Source organism: Lagenorhynchus albirostris, chromosome 5 (genome assembly GCF_949774975.1).
Source record: "Lagenorhynchus albirostris chromosome 5, mLagAlb1.1, whole genome shotgun sequence".
NCBI classification, from domain to species: domain Eukaryota; kingdom Metazoa; phylum Chordata; class Mammalia; order Artiodactyla; family Delphinidae; genus Lagenorhynchus; species Lagenorhynchus albirostris.
This window is the reverse complement of record NC_083099.1, coordinates 66,290,918-66,303,281: the sequence shown is the minus strand read 5'-3', so window position 1 is coordinate 66,303,281 and position 12,364 is coordinate 66,290,918. Positions and strand designations below refer to the sequence as shown.

Sequence of the window (12,364 nt, the reverse complement as noted above, 5' to 3'; positions counted from 1 at the left end):
TATACTTTTACATCCTCTCTTGATTATTTAAATGACCTCTGGAGGCAGGGATGGCACCGCATTCACGTTTCCATCCCCCAAGCCCAGACTAGAGTTTCACTCATTCATTCACAGGTACACCCAGCACTTGGTGTGGAATGAATGAACACACAAACACATCAGATCGATGGACAGATGTATCTGGAGGGTCCTGTCCAGCTGTCATTACTGGAACCCTCACAGTTTCCTATGAAGTGAAGCTGCTACAGCCGAGAAGAGAAGTCCAGTTTGGAAACAACCAGACTACAGGAAAGCTGACCTGCCTTTCACCTCATTCTAAGAAAAGTTGCCGCTTACCCTCCAGGTCACTTCAGAATTTGCCTTTCCCATGAAGTCAGGGCACACCCTGCCCTCTGGGTAGCAACTCCCTCCTCCAGTTCCTGTAAATGATTCATTTTCATATCAAACAAGACAGAAGCTCTAGGTGCCAATTAAGTTTTTTTAATTTCTGTTTTTTTTTTTTTCTTCCTGGGAACTAAACAAGAACCATATTCTTTGGAAACTCATTAGAAGAATAAGTTACTCTGGTGACCTCTTGGCACAGAACTTGGTACCGCATTAAGCTGCCACAGTTACAGTTAAAGATCTTTATTAAGATGGGCCATCGGCTAGAAAATCATAGATTTAAAAACCCAGCTAAATTACACACGTGAGGACTTCCCTGGTGGTCTAGTAGTTAGGACTCTGCGCTTCCACTGCAGAGGGCCCAGGTTCAATCCCTGGTCGGTGAACGAAGATCCCACGTGTGGTGTGGCCAGAAATAAATATATAAAATACACACATGGACAGAGATTCAATCTTATTTCTTAACTATAAGTAGCCAGAGCAATTTAGCTGCCCCATCACATCCTGGACTAAGCCTTCCTGTCCTTCCATGTTTAATCCAAGGCCCAGCCCTTCCCAGAACTCAATAAGCCCTCCATCCATACCACTCTCCTGGCGTTTTTTTTATATTCTAAACAGGTACTAACACATTTTTATCAACCTAATAAAGTCTAACTGCCTACAAGCTAGACATTCCCTTCAAACATCCTCAAACTTTACCTTTATAAAAGCAGTTCACTGAACAAACATTTCTTGAGCACCTAGCATCTCCTCTGACAAAAACAGTAGACATTGGTTGACATTTGACTTTAGTCCTGGTCTTATACATATTACTTATACCAGCGGTCCCCAACCTTTTTGGCACCAGGGACTGGTTTCCTGGAAGACAATTTTTACACGGACCGGGGCGGGGGGGGGTGGCGGTGTTGGTTCAGGCGGTAAGGTGAGCGATGGGGGGCGGCAGATGAAGCTTCACTCCCTGGCCCACCGCTCACCTCCCGCTGTGGGCCCGGTTCCTAAGAGGCGGCTGACCACTACCGGTCCACGGCCTGGGGATTGGGGACCCCTGACTTACACAACCTCACTCAGTACTAACAAGTAGGGTGACCTCCAATCAGAATACCTCTGAGAGTGGAAGGGGACGCTCTATATACTACACCAGAACACAGGCATAAACCAGGGCTGTCCTGGCAAAACCAGAAAGTACGGTCCCTCTACCTCTGCATCAAGTACTGTTGCTACAGCCATTTTTACAAACAAGGAAATCGACACTAACATTAAAGACAGGATTCCCTGAACGCCCAAAAAGCGGTCTCCTGAAAATGCCAAGGAATTCGCACTACACATGCCCACGGCCATCTTCTCCGAAGCTGCTGGCTGATGGCCTGAGTGACTAAGGAATGCCGACCACGGCTGCAGCGGAAAAAGTGTCCACTGTGGGCACTGTGGGGATGGAATGAGGCCAAAGCACCCTTCTTAAAGGACAATGAAACAACTCTGCCCTGTCCTGACCCTCTTGCTTACCTGCCCCGTGAAAGGTTCCCATACAAGTTTCTGAGGAAGGCCTGGAACCACCCCTCAGCACCAGCTTTCCATGGGAACTACTGGAGGCTTCGATGGGAGGCCGGGAAAGAAGCAACGACTGCACTAGAAGCAGAGTGCAAACACAGCGCAAACCAAACCCCAGAGAGGCCCGGCCCCCCGCCTGCCTCTTTGCAGCCTCCGCAACCAGAGGAGCTGCCGCCATGTCCGCGCACCTGCAATGGCTGGTCGTCCGGAACTGCTCCACCTTCTTGATCAAGAGGAACAAGGAGACGTACAGCACCAAACCCAGTAACCTAAAGGCCCGCAACTCCTTCCGCCACAACGGGCCCATTCACCGCAAGACTGTGGGTGTGCAGCCGGCGGATAGCAAAGGGGTCATGGTAGCGATGAAGCGGTGATGCGGCCCGCGAAAGCCGGCCACCTATGTGCGGACCACCATCAACAAGAACGCCCGGGCCACACGCAGCAGCATCCGGCACGTGATCCAAAAGAACAAGCACCGCACAGATTGGCGCCTGGCCGACCCCTGGAGAGCCAGCGCCATCCTGCGCTGCCAGAAGCCTGTGACGGTGAAGAGGAAGCAGACCTGCCCACCAAGAGCTCCTGGGTGACCCCCTTCCCCAAAGCAATAAAGATGTCAGCCGATTTTTCTCAAATAAAAATAAATTTAAAAAATTAAAAAACCAAGAGAGAGTTGGAGGATCACAACGGAGAAGAAGAAACACTGGACAGCCATTCACTGGTGACAAACCATCCCTCTGCATAGGCTGGAAATGCCTGTGAACGTCTGTGGTACTCGCCCCACTTCGCAAAGTGACTGTTGTCAACAGTGATGCCCTCATGAATAAGAAGTCTAAAAATGAGTAAGTAAGTACACCAGATCGGCCGTGACCACCTCAGGGAGCACCCTCCCTTAAGTCGCACGGCTAAGACTTGAACTTGGAGCTGCCTGGGTATAAATCCCACAATCTCCTCTAGAAGGACAAGGGGCCATTCCTGTGGGCTAGACACCTTGCTGGGCACCAAGGATTAGCCCCGTGTACCCACTGCACGGCCACATTACACACTATACGGCCATGTTTAAAGCACTGTCAGAGAAATGTCTGGTTCTCACAGATGCATTGGGATAGATCACATGATCTAAAATCGAAGGTAACTGAGGCTCAGGAATGTTCTGGAACTTGCTTAAGATCACAGGGCTAATGTGTGACTCAAACACAGGTCTTTGTTTTCTGACACCAAAAACCAAGTTGGTGATGGTACTGCTGAAATGATAGCATCTGAAGCCCTTATCCTCAGGGCTCTGGGGTCTCCAACCAGATTCTCAGGTGCCTTCCAAAGTCACAGACGGGCAACTAATGCTACCAATTACCACACCATGAAATAATAACAGTTTCTCACCTGTGTATAGGGCTTGCTAAAGACTTTCACATCAATTATCTCCTGCTCACCAGCAGAAGTGAAGGAAGGAACAAGACAGGAGCTTTAGAGCTGAGAGTCTGATTCTCACTGTACCACGTAAGCACCACAGGGGAAGTTCCTTCACCCCTGAACTTTTACAAGATTGATCCTGCCCACCCATCTCTTGGATGGCAATTGTGAGCTAAGTAATAAAAAACAACCGTAAAATGCATTCGCCACATAAGAAGTGCTACAAAGGCTACGAAACGCTAATGGGTTCTATGAGATGGGCTGTGATGGGCAGGTTTAAGATGGAAAGAAAAAACAGCAGGATCTACCCGGTAAGGGATCTAATGCTGGCAGCCTGAAAACTTGTAGGAAAGCAAAAATAAGTAAAAATAAAAGGGGAATGAGGGTGGGGGCCGCCACAGGCAAAGAACCTTAAAGTTATCGTGCAGAAGCTTGGTTCCGGCAAACAAGCGACAGGAATAAATAGCAGAAAAAGAAAGAAACCCCCAAAGCACTCTCAGACTGAAAATGAACCTTCTTAATCACTTTGTTTTCAAAGTGCAAAGAACAAGGTTCAAGCCCAGTAACAACAATCTCCAAGTTATAGTCCCTCCCAAATTCTCCCAAGCAAAGCCCCTGGGGGTGGGGTGGGGAAGGAATGTGTCCAGCCAGGCTCAGCAGAGAGAGAATGAAAAACACCCTTGAAACAGAGCAGGAAAGGGAGTAAGGGCCACACCCAACTCCAGCTCAGCGGACAAGGGTGTGACTGAGCACTTCCCTGGGGCCTCAGTTTCCTCACCAGCAAAAGGAGGAGTCAGGTCGCTCTGGCCACCAAGGCCCCAGCCCACAATTCTAAGGCATGAACTTGCTGCCAGCCTGTTGCTTCCACTGCCTACAAGCTTTGGTGCCGATAACATACTTTTTCCAGTCAAGGCTGATAAGCTGGCAAATAATTGGAAGGACAAGAATAGGAACTAAGCTGCCTGATAAGATTCTAACAGTAAACAACTTTTTCCCTCTCTACTCTGCTGACCTGATGCAGGCCGGTGTTTCCTGACCTGGAACATTGCAGCAGCCTCCTAAGCGGTGTCCCCGCCTCTGGCCCAGAACTGCTATCACTCTGCCACCAGAGTTCTCTGAAACACAGACCCAACGACACCCTCCTTTACTCAAAAAGTAACAAAAGCCCTCCTGTTCCCTACCCACCACCACCGCTGCCATCATTCTTAGCTCAAGCTGCCAGCCCTTTACCCTCTAATCCTCCCTGGCCAGTCCCATCTTTCTCAGTGATCTCCAAACACACCCCCCAAACACTCTTCGGCCTCAGGCCTGTGCCTGTATATCAAGGTCTCTCTGCCCAGAAAGCTCTGTCCACCATAATAACCCCTACTCACCCTTCAAAACCCAACCCAATGTCTTCTTCTCCATGAGCGTTTTTTCCTGTTCTTCCAGGTAGTCAGTCAGCCATTTCTCACGGCTCCCATTATTTCTTTGTTCATCATTCTAGTAGGGCCTTCCCATGTTCTATTTCAGTCTGTCTCCTAGGCTGGAATGAAGATCCTTGAAGACAGAGCCTTAGCTGTCTTTGTAAGATCAGTTTCCAGCATTTCTGTCTGGCATGGGGTAATCATTCAGGACCCGAATGATGTGCTGAACTGAACACAAGAGACAGAGATGCATGTGATCACACACATAAGTGGGGTATAAGGGGGCTAAGAGTCTGGGAATGGCTTCATGGCACTAGCTGGGTTTTCTGTATCAGTAAATGTTACTCATTCTAAATGAGTAAACAAGCAGTTACTAAACATCTTCAAGGTACCAGAGATGAGAGGTATTCAAAGAAAAGAAAGCCAAGGTCTTATTTACTTTGCTGGGTGCCATTCCTAGGATCTGTCTTCTCGCCCCTGAAAATATCTTACCTGTAAGTTATCAAAATGCAAATAACCCACCTGAGGTGGGTAGGTCACAGAAAGAACCTTAGTTGATCCCTCAGAGTTCTGAGCCTGAACGCCTTCTTGGAGGAAGAGGTCTGCGTGACCTAGGGAAGGCCGGGATCCAACAGGAGCTATCTGGCTCGACTCCGGAGAACATTGTCCCAGGAGCCATGGATCAAGGGCAATGACTGAGATCAAGACCTCCATCACTCCCCTACTTTGTTATCCTGTTTCCCCAACTGCCTCTCTATGGGGTACCTCAAATCCTTATTACTCCAAGAGACTGGGGAGAAGGCAATGTTGGGGGGAGGAAGCAGATGTTTGCTAGAGAAGCTCTGTCCTCTCCAGTTAGCTTTGCAGAGCGAAGACACCCAAAGGGTAGAGGGAATGGCAGCATCTCAAGAGAGACCGGGCTGAAGCAGCAGCAGTATGGAAGTGAAAAGCCTGCTTGCCCAGGGAAACCCTGGATTATGGTCCTGCTGGGGCCCAAGGAATGGGTACTGAGCTAAATTCTGAGGAAGAACATTGAAAGACAGGGGTGACTTTGTGAAATAAAATTCATATTTCATGGCAAGGCAAGAAAATTTAAACATAAAAATGCTTCCCTGCCCTTTGGCCCCCTGTCTCCCCGCACTGCGCATCGAGTGTCTGCATTACGATTCGACCAGACCTCCCCCAGGGGCAGGAATACCTGCTCAACCATCAAGAGCAACATGCTCCTAGCATCAACCAGACAACGCCTTAATAACATTCCTTCTTGATGTTGCAGGGGTCACATGACCCACCAGGATGATGCTTAGATCTGCATTAAGTAAACTGTTGATAATATCAATACATCGCGTGATGTACAGCCCTCTGTCTCAAAAAGCTGATATAACCATGCCTTGACTTCTAACAGGCGGAACAGTTCTCAGAGTGTTCTGAGATGCTCTTCCCGGGTTATAATGCTCAAATTTGGATCGAATAAAATTTTCCAGTTCTTTTTTAGATCGACTGATTAATTTTCATCGACAATTTCCACTTTTCCTTCTGTGGGCAGAGAGAGAGCGGTGAAGATCACGGAAAGGTTCTAAACTCGCCATTTCACTTGGTAGTTGTGTAACCTTATTTAACCAAACTCATTTTCTCATCTGCAAAATGAGATTGATAATCATAAAACCTACTTTAATAAGTCAGTATGAGAATTACATAAGTACACGGTAAGTACTCAAATTTTTTAAATTATGTTATTATTATTAAGAAAGAAGGATCGAAAGATAAACATTTTCTAGCCTCAATTTTGTGGTTTACCTGCTTCCAAGCATGAATCCCATTAACCCCCTGGCCACCCACCCACCCTATTTGTAGAAAGTCAGGAGAGGTGAGGTCCTCATCAATGCATCAGTGTCCTTCCCCATTTCTATGACTCGCATTAAGAAGGCACTGCCATTTTCTCCACACATCCAAGCCATCTAGAGCAGACTCCCACATCACGATTCCATTCCTTCTTCCCTTCCCCACCTCTGCTTCACACACACCTTCAAGCCCATGGATTTCCACCCAGATAAGCTTCCTGCATGCATCACAACTTTACCTCCCCTTTCCTCGCCTCGGTTTCTTCCAGCTGGGTGCTGCCTTCCAATGCCATTATCCAGGAAAAGTCCCCACCCAGCAATGCACACGCTGAGCTAGGACTCCTAATTACTGCCCAGGGTCAAAGTCTCAGCTCCACTCAACCACTTACTAAATACGTTACTCTTCTTCCTGGGCTTAGCATCCCAATACCTAATCCCACAGATGCTTCCAGAGCCCTTGCCCAGCCTTGTTTTCGTGCAGGTCTCTAGAGAAGCCTTTTATTTTTTTTTTTTTTTAACATCTTTATTGGAGTATAATTGCTTTACAATGGTATGTTAGTTTCAGCTTCACAACAAAATGAATCAGTTATATATATACATATATTCCCATATCTCTTCCCGCTTGCGTCTCCCTCCCTCCCACCCTCCCTATCCCACCCCTCCAGGCGGTCACAAAGCACCGAGCTGATCTCCCTGTGCTATGCGGCTGCTTCCCACTAGCTATCTACCTTACGTTTGGTAGTGTATATATGTCCATGCCTCTCTCTCGCTTTGTCACAGCTTACCCTTCCCCCTCCCCATAGCCTCAAGTCCATTCTCTAGTAAGTCTGTGTCTTTATTCCTGTTTCACCCCTAGGTTTTTCGTGACATTTTTTTTTCTTAAATTCCATATATATGTGTTAGCATAGGGTATTTGTCTCTCTCTTTCTGACTTACTTCACTCTGTATGACAGACTCTAGGTAGAGAAGCCTTTAATGGCCTCCAGAGCCCACAAGATAAATTTAAATCTACTTAGCAAAGAATGAAAGTCCTCCCTTTTCCCATTTCCCACCACCCTGTTCATGCTGGCCATGCAAAAACCAGCCTCAGCCACCATGCTCCTTCCCTACATTCGTCTGCATATGCCTAACAGGTTCAGCCCTTACCTGTTGTTCTTCCACTTGGGCGATTCCTATATAACCCTAAAGATTCTCTTCAGACACTGCTCCCTCTGGTAGCTTCCCTGAGGTGGAACGACATCAGTGCAGCAGAAACATAGCCCTCGAACAGCACCACACACACACACACAGGTGCTCCCCAAGAACAGGGACCGTGTCCTCCTCATCTTTGCACTCCCAGGGCTAGCCAGTTCCTGCTTCACAGAAGGGAGGCTTCAGAACCCGTGTGCTTCCTCCACTGCTCCTCTCCGTTCCGTGTAGAAACAGCAGCGTGCTCCGTCCTCTGGTTTTATTATGTTACCTGGCATCTTCTATCTCGCTGCCCATTTTCCATTTAATGCAGCAAATCTCTGGGCTAAGGGATCCTCCCAGTCCTCATGAGTTACATTCTGCCCTTGGCCAAACCCCCCCCCCCAAAAAAAAACCCACCATCATTCCAGCATCTTCAGCCATAGTTCTGAAATCAAATTCAATTTGACCTTCCCATTCCTAATTAACCCATGCTAGCTCCACAGCAGGGTAAAGTCAAACATTAACATCAAGAGGCAAAGTTCTAGGCTGTCATTTTGAGCACATTTCTAATTAGCTCTGTGACCTTGGGCAAGAGGTAAAGTCGAGATGACAGGATCACCAGGCCCAATTCTCAGGGGACTTTTGAGATTCAAATGGAATATCTGATGGAAAACTTTTATAAAGTTCAAAGCACCGTACATTCATAAAGGGTACGATCAACAAATTTTATCAACTCTTAACCCTCAAGGGTAAGATGTACCCTTATCAACTTAGAACGAAGCGCTGCTCAACTATGACACATCTGTGATCATAAGACAACCCAATTTCAGTGATATTAAAATGTGAAAAAGTGTACTTTTTATATGCCTCAATACATACAATGTACAATGTATATGCCTCAATAAAATAAGGAACCTGCCGTAAAATTCTCATCTTTGCCAATGGCACATAACAGACACTCAGTACTACACGTGGGGTAAATGAGCAACACCCCACCGATAATATTCTTAGGCCAGATTATGGCCTCTCTCACTGGAATGGGCAGCAGAAGGCCTCCCAATGCCAGTTCCTCTCCTCTCACTCATGTCCCAGCCTGCTCAAAACCCTCAAATGATCAAGTCATATCCATGCCTGGCATTTTTAAGGACCTTCATAATGAAGCCTCCTTTCCCATCTCCCACTGCCTGGAACTGACTGTCCACTGGCATATGTCACTCGAAGAAGGGTCCTACTCAGTCAGTCCCAATCATAGTAACCAGCTCCACAGCTGTTTCTCCTCCTTCTGTCAATCCCCAAAGCCGGCTCTAGGCCTGCCCGCTGCTTACAAGGAGCAAGACCCTGGGCAGCTGCCTGACCCAAAGGCCCCAGGCGTGCACCCCTACCATTCAGACAGCTAACCCCGGCTACCTGTCTCGCATCTAGAGTCTACACTCTAGACTCTGCAGGCCTGGGTGTTGGTGTTGGGGGACTGCCTTGCAAAAATTAAATGCAAGATACACATTCTTGCACCTAGAGACTGTCACACAGAGTGAAGTAAGTCAGAAAGAGAAAAACAAATACCGTATATTAACGCATATATGTGGAACCTAGAAAAATGGTACAGGTGAACCGGTTTGCAGGGCAGAAATTGAGACACAGATGTAGAGAACAAACGTATGGACACCAAGGGGGGAAAGCCGCGGAGGGGTGGAGGTGGTGGTGTGATGAATTGGGCGATTGGGATGGACATGTATACACTGATGTGTATAAAATGGATGACTAATAAGAACCTGCTGTATATTAAAAAAATAAAAATAAAGTGTATTCTTATACTGAGATTAAAAAAATATATACACATTCTTCCTTTTCACTGAGCCTGGTGCAGGCAGAGACCCTGAAAGGAAGAAGGCTGGTCATGGGGTACAGAGAACCCTACTGGAAGTTCTGGCCTCCCACCGGCTACCATCATTCACTGTAGGCTTTAGAACTGGCACCCATCTTCTCTGGGCTTTTATTTATGTTTCCCTATCCGTAAGGGCAGGGAGGGTGAGGATGCAGGGGAGAGGAGAGTGTTAGCTGCTTTCTCTCCTTCCGCTTAAAGGCTTTCTTAAAATGCTCTTGTGCTGGGGGAGGTAAGCTATTGCCAAGTCACTAACACCTTTGTGAGAAGGAGTTTTATTGGTAAGCAAGCATTAGAAAAGGGGGAGGAGGTGGAAAGAGAGACGGGATTGGACACAAGGTTAAGCGAGTCTGGTCCTAGAAAAGCAGCTCAAACGTGAACCTACATTTTTGCATTTTGTGTTGAGGGCCAGCAGACATTGGATCACTGGGAAGGGAAGGGAAGCCACAAAGCTCTTTCAGCTCCCCCAGCACCTCAAAGTCCCAAAGACACCCCTCAGGTCCAATTCCACTGATTATCTCATCTCCTGTACCCACGCCTCCCAACCCTGTGCTCCCAGCACAGTAACAGTTAGAGCTCCATCCCCACTCTCCACATTTTGAGTCTTCTCTGCTCTGCAGTTGCCTCCCGCACGAGGCCTCGCTCCTTTTGCCTGGCTGGCTTCAGAAAACCCCCCATCCTTCCAAAGCCTCTGATGCTTCCTGAGGGACGAGGAAACCAAACTCTTCTCCGAGCCCCTTGAAATTTTACCCTTGCCTTTTCCCCAGCACTTAGCACCTTCAACCTTGGGTCACGTCTGGCTCCTCGGGTTTGACTGTACGCTCCCTGAGGGCAGAGTAAGGGCCCTAAATGCATCTGACCCAACAACCCGGCATGGCGCGGTCTCACAGTGGGCGCTGGAAAACTGCTTGGAGAAAAGGAACTAGGAGTCGGGAGCCATTTATTTTAATTATGGCTCAGCCTCTAGTGAGCGACTTTGGGGAGCCTCTCCTCCTCTCTGGGCCTCAGTTGCCCCAACTGGAAAATGGGGGAACTTGATGTGAGGGCTCCTAGGCCCCTTCCACTGTGACAACTGTGATTCCGCGAAAGCTCGGAGCTGCTGGGTGTGGCCCCGCCCCCTGGGAGCCCTGAAAAGCCCGGGCAGGGGGCGCGCAGGGAAGGCCTCCACCCGCGCCCAGCCCCCGGTCGACGCTTCCCAAAAAACACGGGGTCCCCCTCCCCCACGCGTGCACCCCATGATTACGCTGCGGCCGGCACTTCCGCACCGCGGGCCCTGCGGCCCGGCCCGGCCCGGGAGCGCGCTCGGCGCCCTGCGCCCCGCGCTCCTGCCACCCCTGAGGCGCTCGCGCTCGGGGAGGGCTGGGGGTTCCCGAGGCGCCCGCGGGCGGAGAGTGGGGGGAAGGAAGGAGGATTTGCAACAAATACCTCGGGGAGGAGGCGGCCGGGGCAGCGGCGGCGGCGGCGGCGGCTGGAGGCGGAGGCAGCGGAGAAGGAGGAGGTGCCCAGGCACTCCCCCTCCCATTGTCCCCAGGCCCGGCCCCGCGCCCCGCACCGCGCCCCGCGCCCCCGGCCGCGCAGCCAGCCCTTACCTTGCAGCGCCTGGCTCTCCCCCGCTCGCTAAAGCTACTTATCCCAGGAAAGCTCGCACGGGGCCCGGGAGCGAACCCACAGACAAAAAGTGAAACTTCGGCAGGGCTGGAGCGGCTGCTGGTTGGTGCCTTTCCCCCTCCTTCCTCCCCACCGTCCCCACCCCCTCCCCTCGGTCTCCCGTGCGGTGCCCTGAGAGCTGGAGGCTGACGTCAGGGGCCTGAATTCCTGACTTTGCCTGCACGCATTTGTCCATGTAAGGTATGGGAAGGCGGGTGCCCGCGGGGCCGCCGCGCCGCGCTGCGCTCGCCGCCGGGGGAGGGGGCGCCCGCCGCGGGCCGTGGCCTTGCCCCAAGGTGGGCGCGCTGACGACAGTTGATTTCCTGGGAGGAAGGGAAGACGCGGGGATGCGGGGAGACTGCAAAGGAGGAAGGGAAAGGGAGCTGTGGAGGTTTTGCCTGCACTGGAGGAAGAGGAAGGAGACGTAGAAGGAGGAAGCGGCCGGGGCGAGGGGCTGCCGAAAAAATGGGGGAACCTGCGTCCACTGTTAGGGCACCAGATTAGGGGGCTGAATCTGAGCAGACGAGATCCTGCCGTGGAATCCCCTTCAGAGATCTTCCTCGTGAGCCCCGCCCCGGATTCCCAGCGAGGTTCAGAGCTGGCCCAGACCAACTTCCAACCCGTCCACTTCACACATGGGAAAACTGGAGCTCTCGGAAGAGAAATGACTCCTACAAGGTCATGCCCGCCACAGATCCAGGCGCGGGACCCGGATGCTCGGCCTCCCAGCTGTGTTCCTGTCTCCAGGCAGAGCCCTGACTCCCTCCTTCCCGCGGAGCAGTGAACCAGGCTAGATGTCAGCGGACAGCGAGGATACCCTGGGAAGAGATTCAGAGCTTCCCTGGGCTCCGGAGGGAGTCAGTTCCTGGAATGTTCTAATTGCCAGTGAGCCCTGGATAGCCATGCCTATCAGTTGCTTCAAGGCAACTCCCTCTATCCGGTGCTCAAATAAACGAAACCCTGGAGTTCACTTCACAGCCCTGCCGGAAGCCCAGAAAGCTTATTCTGTGCTTACAGCTTCAAAAAAAATCTGCGAACTGGGTGAAAGGCAAGCCTGTTCTTGGAAGGTTTGAGTGGGACTT

General features: G+C 50.3%; 1 protein-coding gene and 1 pseudogene across 5 annotated transcripts in view; one reads left to right on the top strand and one right to left on the bottom strand.

Moving 5' to 3' along the window:
• The window catches only part of LPP (LIM domain containing preferred translocation partner in lipoma), a 688,443-nt gene extending 677,119 nt beyond the window's left edge, over window positions 1-11,324 (bottom strand). For 4 of the 5 annotated variants that reach the window (XR_009540714.1, XM_060150264.1, XM_060150263.1 and 1 more), the window contains exon 1: window positions 11,225-11,324. The gene's annotated coding sequence lies outside the window, so the exon portion shown is untranslated. Of the gene's footprint in view, window positions 1-11,060; window positions 11,115-11,224 lie in introns of those variants that run through there. The other variant, XR_009540715.1, reaches the window with a different exon arrangement.
• Window positions 2,101-2,519, top strand: LOC132520239 (large ribosomal subunit protein eL28-like; annotated as a pseudogene).
• Window positions 11,325-12,364: the final 1,040 nt, after the last annotated feature.